The following is a 6,640-nucleotide window of genomic DNA, read 5'->3' as shown; positions in this document are numbered from 1 at the left end:
CTTCCCTTTTGGTTTTCTAACTCGGGGTCTTTGTACATTTCATTATATTGACTTTGTCTTCTCGAGTTGCCTACCCTTTGAAATTTTCTATTAATTTCTTCCATTTGCTTAAGTATCTCTATGCTGGAGAAGAAGTTGCAGGGTCTCTCCTGACATTTGCTTTGGTCTTTTCCTTCTTTCTTGTCTTCTTAATGAACGCTTGCTTTCTTACTGTATGATTTTCTTGATGTCATCTCACAGCTCTTCTGGTCTTTGGTCATCAGTGTCTAATGCATCAAATCTGTTCTTGAGGTGATCTCTAACTTCAGGTGGGACATGTTCAAAGTCATATTTTGGCTTTTGTGTACTTGTTTTAATTTTATTCAGCACCAGCCTGAATTTGCACATGAGCAAATTCAGTCTGCCTCTGGCTTTGTTTTGACTGATGATATGGAGTTTTTCTACTTTCTCTTCCCACAAATGTAGTGAATTTGATTTCTGTTTAGTCCAACTGGTGAGGTCCATGTGTATAATCATTTTATGTTGTTCAAAAAAAGATATTTGCAATGAATAAGTCATTAGTCTTGCAAAATTCTATCATGCAAACTTTAGCATCATTTCTTTCACCAAGGCCATATTTTCCAACTACAGGTCCTTCCTCTTTGTTTCCAACATTTGCATTCCAATCACCAGTGATTATCAACACATCTTGATTGCATGCTTGAGCAATTTCAGGTTGAAGAAGTTGGTAGAATTCTTCAATTTCATCATCACTGACTTTAGTGGTTGTTGCATAAATTTGAATAACAGTGGTAATAACTGGTCTTCCCTGTAGGTTAGGTGTATGGATATTAATCTATCACAAACAGTGTTGTACTTCAAGATAGATATTGAAATGTTCTTTTGATGGTGAATGCAACACCATTCCTCTTCAATTTCCCATTCCTGGCATAGTAAATTATATAATTGTCAGATTAGAAAATGGCCAATACCAGTCCATTTCAACTCACTAATGCCTAGGATGTAGATCTTTATATGTTACATTTCATTTTTGACAATTTCCAATTTTCTTAGAGTCGTATTTCATACATTCCATGTTCTGATGATTAATGAATGTTTACAGCTGTTTCTCTTCATATTGAGTTGTGCTCCTTCAATGTCTCCTAGCTCTGTTCGAGCTTTAATCCATTCGCATATCACAGTCAACTGTACTTTGAGGAAGCAGCTCTTCTCTAGTCGTATTTTAAATGCCTTCCAACCTGAGGGGCTATCTTTTGGCGCTATATCTGACAGTGATCTGGTGCTCTTCATAATGTGTCCATAATCAGTGTTCTGGTGCTATTTGACAGCGTTCCACTGCTCTTCATAAAGTTTTCAGTGGCTAAGCATTCTGAAATAATCAACCTCTCCTTCCTTGTCTTAGTCTACAAGCTCAGCTAATACCTATTCACCATGGGTGACTCAGCTGGTATTTAAAATACTGGTGGCGCAACTTCCAGCATCATGGCGGCATGGAAGCCACCACAGGACAACAAACGGACACATCAGTAGAGGAAGCATAGGATACAGCTCTAACAATTTCAGTTGAGCTGCAGTTTGTGAGTCTGTGGGCCAAGCATCTCAGCTGGATTCCGAGGATAGAAAATGAGGCAAGCTTGGGCCCGGTGCTGGAGTAGGTTATATAATCTGGTGGTATCATACATTTTATAATCTACTTATTATCCACCTTTAACATTTCTTTACCCCTATAATTGCTCTTCCTCTAGGCTTCATTGTGGCATTATTAAATGGTATTTTAAAATCATGCATCGAGAATTAACTTTGACTGTTCTGCCATTCCTATTGAGAAAATGATCAAGGATCCCAGCTGGCAGCGAGCCCTGGGAGCACAATAGTTCACAGGGTTGCAAAGATGGTGGTTCAAACTCAGTGACTCTCTGGGAGAGAAAGACTTGGCAATTTGCTCCCATAAAGATTGTTGTTATCGTTGTTGCATGCCATTAAGTCAGTTCTGACTCACAAAAAGTCTTTTTGACAGAGTAGTTCTGTGCCACACGATTCCCAAGGCTGGGTGTCATCTTTATGAAAGGAGATGCCCAGGTTTCATCTCCAACTGAGTTGCTGAGTGGTTTCAAACAATGACCTTTCAATTAACAGCTAAGAACTTAACCATTGAACCATAAAGATTGTTGTTGTTGATAAGTGCTGTCGAGTCGTTTCCGACCCATAGTGACCCTGTGTAGGGTTTCCAAGGAACAGCTGGTGAGCTTGAACTGCTGACCTTGCAGTTGAAACTGACTTTGCAGCCTAGAAAATCCTATAGGGCAGTTCTACTCTGTCAAGTACAAAATACAGACCTCACAACAACAACAACGAAGCCTACAGTGCTCAGAATTATTGAATAAAAGTCTGTTTCCACCCCTTGTCATCCATACTAAAGGGCAGTGGCTTTTACCTTTTACCACATTGTCTTTTCATGAGTTCTAAGTCGGGAGTCCTGATATGGCACTGTGGGATAATGCTCTGGACTGCAAAGTCATTTTGAAACAAAAGGTAGGTGGTTCAAGCTCACCAACTGCTCTTTGGAAACCCTATACAGGGTCACTATGGATCAGAACTGACACAACGGCACACAACAACAACAAAAGATGTGTGTGTGGTGCTGTAGGATCAGCACAAGATTTTGAACCACAAGGTTGGCAATTCAAATCAGTCGCTCCTCGGAAACCCTACACAGGGTTGCTGAGTCGGAATCGACTAGATGGCATTTAACAACAACCACACAGTTATGTGTGTGACATGTGGTATTCTGCTTTTAACAGCATAAACAAACCTGGTGTAGCTTTTAGCAAAAATACGCTGCCTCAGTTGGTCTCCAGTTGTTCCAAGTATCTGTTGTGTTGTTTAGTGCCGCCTAGTCAATTTCGTCTCATAGTGACCCTGTACAGGGTTTTCGAGGAGCAGCAGTGCCACTGGGTGGGTTCTAACTACAAAACGATGGGTTAGCACCTGATCAAAACGACTTGTGCGACCCAGGTTCCTTGAAGACATCTTGTTGTTGTTGAGTGCCGTCGAGTCGATTTCGACCCATAGCGACCCTGTGTAGGGTTTCTGAGGAGCAGCTGGTGAGCTTGGACCGCCAACCTTGCAGTTCAAACCACTTTGAAGTCTGGTGCATTAACCCACAGCGCCACACCTGGACTCCAAAGACATCTTAGTGTCTAAGAAAACCAGCGCAAGCTGAAAACAGAGTCATGCTGATCATGAGCTGTAAATTTCAATGAAAAACTTTGAACTTGGCCCATCCAGCTCTCATGGCGATCTAGGCTGGCCCAGGTGGACTTATAAACTCAGGTCTGCCTTTCACTGTGGCTTGTGGTACTAAGAGTGCCGACTAATCAGCTTCCTGCTGTGTTTGGAGGCCTCCTTCTGACCTAACCTCCATTGCACAGGTTCACTATGAGTCGAAATCAACTTGACAGCCCTTAAGAACACAGCAGATGCTTGTATCATCTAAAGACCAACAAGGCAGTGTATTTTTGCTAAGTCACACCATGTTTGTTTAGGTCCTTAAGAATAGACTATCATGTGTCACACACATAACAAACCTCTTTCCTCAAAAAAAGAATAGCTATCCAGGTCAGGGAGGACTGCAGATTTCTGAGGCAGGTCATAAACTAATGACCACCTCCAATACCACTTCAATCTCAGTTCCATCAACATTCTCCTCAAAAAAGTTGGTGCATATTGAAGCTTGACTCGTTTTCAAAAAGAACAAGACCAGAAAATAGAAAGTTGTCTGATTTTTAGTTTTTTCTAATTTTTCCTTCTTTTTGTGAAATTAAATCACTGTTTTGGAGGTCTCACAAGCATACTTAGTACTGAGGAAGGCTAGAGAGAGTGAATGATTGGGATCCTCTCTGTATTTTTCCCTATGATCACACTTCTTACTGGAAAGCTCTAACTGCTTGCCTGACCCTTCCTCCAGCCTTCACCAATATTTTCTGATGATGAAGAGGATGATCAAATGCTAAGTTCTCCAAGAAGCCTTTCCTGACTTGCTTCCTGAACACTCAGTGCTTGGTGTCTCTTCTGACACAATCTTTTTTTCATTGTACTTTATACTGTGCAGCTCATCCTTTTCCAACCTGACTAGAAACTTCTTGAGAGTTGAATCCATCTTACTCACCCCTGAAATCTCTGAAGTATCTTGCACTGCCCCTGATTTAGAGTAGGCACACCTTTTTTAGTCAATAAAGCAAATCTCAGATTCCTGAAACAATGAGTAAAAATGACATTACAAAGGAACAGATGAGTAAGTGACAAAATGAGTGGTTCATGCAAAAGTGATGCAGGGGTTCAAATAAAAGCAAAAGTCACACACAGGACTGAGGGAAGCATCATGGAAGAGAAAAGAAATGAGTTGGACATTTAAGGACAGTAGGAACAGAATACATATGAGGAAGGGAGAAGGGCACAAAGTCAAGGGCACTGTCTTTAACACAGATTTCCAGCAGTAGAACATTCAACATGAGAAGAAGGGGAAATAGTGATAATACCTGATTTGTATGGAATATTTTATGTGATCCTATGTACCTTGTTTGATCTATAAAACAAATGGATACAATCATAAGAATAATTCTGTTATTAATGTGTTCAATTCATTAAGCACTAGCAAGAAATTATTAAGACGTTGAGTTTCTGAAAAGTGAAATGATTTACCTACACACTTGTCACTGTTAGGTACCGCTGAGTTGGTTCCAACTCATAGCAACCCTGTATAGGGTTTCCAAGGAGCAATTGGCTGGTGGATTTGAACTGTCAACCTTGTGGTTAGCAGTCCAGTGCTTAACCTACAGTGTCACACCAGAACCTCTTCCTACTTTCTGAAGAACCATAATTGCTGTCAAAACTTTCATTACCAGGTAGTTTTTAGACAAAGAATAAATGTGCTATGTATTCTTAAGACATTAAAAAAATCTGAAAAAAAAAAAATAATAAGAATAGCAATGGTACACTGGAGTTTACATTAATTAAAAAAAAAAAAACAGATGCAAAAGAAAACAGACAAAATGTTTTTCTTCTTTTTCAAAAAGCAAATAAAAGGACAAATTAAGGTCAATAGTGTTTGCCTAAACCTTTTTTTAAATAATTTACTTTATTGAATAAATTATTCCAAACCTAGAACTCTCCCCCGAGTTAACACATAGGAAGCTGCTCCATGTATTGAACTCATTCATTCATTCATACAGCATAGGGTCAAAGGTCAAGTCTGTGCTAAGTGCTGAGGATAAAATGATGAGCTCAAACCCCACAGAGGCTGTCCCTGTTCTATCTTTCTGGGACTTTCAATCTACTTAGAGTCTAGTTTATTCAAAAGGAGTCCTCTTCCTACAATGGTTAAGCTTTCAGCTGCCAGCCTAAAGGTTGGTGGTTTGAAGCCACCAAAACAAAAAACAAACCCTGATGATCTTGCCCCATAAAGACTTCCTCTAGGAAAGCCATTGAGGCAGTTCTACTTTGTCTGTTAGGGTTGCTACGAACCAGAATTGACTGGACAGCACACACGACAATGTACTCAAAATGCGCCATAAGGAAAACGTAGGTAGGCCCTGTGCTCATTCAGAACTTTCAGGTAGACTTAGTGTGCTTGCTTCCTCACTCGGTTGGTGCTAATGTAGCAGCGGGCACAGAGCAGTCAAAGTCACAAAGCCTAGCTGAAGTCTATTCCCCTCTCCAGCCTTCCTCTAGTCACTGCAAGACACCCTCCTCTTTCCCAAGCTCACTCTGCTAAGACAAAAAGAAATGGGGTAACACTTTGTTCAATTTTCTGTTTCCTTTTTTCAAATATTCATTGAGCTCAGACTCTATTTCAGACACTATGGGAGGCAGTGGAGACGGCAAACGAACATGATGTTAATGCACCCTTCCAGGGGCCCACTGTTGAAAGCAGGAACATAATCAGCACAGCTATTCTAAGTTTAGAAGGAGGAGAGATTTCATATCCAACCAAGCATGAAAAGTTTGTTTGTCTTTCTTGGTTCATAGTTTCAAAAGACACAGATTTTGACATTGGGTGGGAGTAGTAATATTGATTGAATGATGTCCCTCCAAAATATATGTTGACATCTTAGACCCTGTACCTATAAATGTAATTCTGTCTGAAAAGAGAATTTTCTGTTTTTTATATTCATGAGACTATACCCTGTTAGGGTGGATCCTAAAGCTAATCACTTGTGACTTGTATCAAGTTCAGAAGAGACAGAATCATATACACAAGGGAAGACAGATACTATGAGAAGATTTTCTACAAGACAAGGAACTCCAAGGAACCAAAGAAGGTCTAGAGCTCCTGACAAGGAAGGGATCTGCATGGCGGAGATCTGAACTGTTATTCTCCTCAAATGTGAGAAAAGAGCTTTCAGTTCTACAAAGCCCTCCACTTGTGGTACTTCTGCTACAGCATCACTAGTAAACTAAAAGAGATGGTGTCCCAGGCAGTGCTGGAGAGAATAGGGAGGGACCTTGTTTGTAGTTTTACTATTCCAGCCAACCAACTACTTGTGTCCTATTGGGGCTTGGTGGTGGTGGTTATGTGCCGTGGAGTTGGTTCCGACTCACAGCAACCCTGTACACGGTTTGTGAGGCTATAAATCTTTAC

Source organism: Chrysochloris asiatica, unplaced genomic scaffold (assembly GCF_000296735.1).
Source record: "Chrysochloris asiatica unplaced genomic scaffold, ChrAsi1.0 scaffold00065, whole genome shotgun sequence".
NCBI classification, from domain to species: domain Eukaryota; kingdom Metazoa; phylum Chordata; class Mammalia; order Afrosoricida; family Chrysochloridae; genus Chrysochloris; species Chrysochloris asiatica.
The sequence above is the reverse complement of the archived record's forward strand: the minus strand, read 5'-3'. Positions refer to the sequence as shown.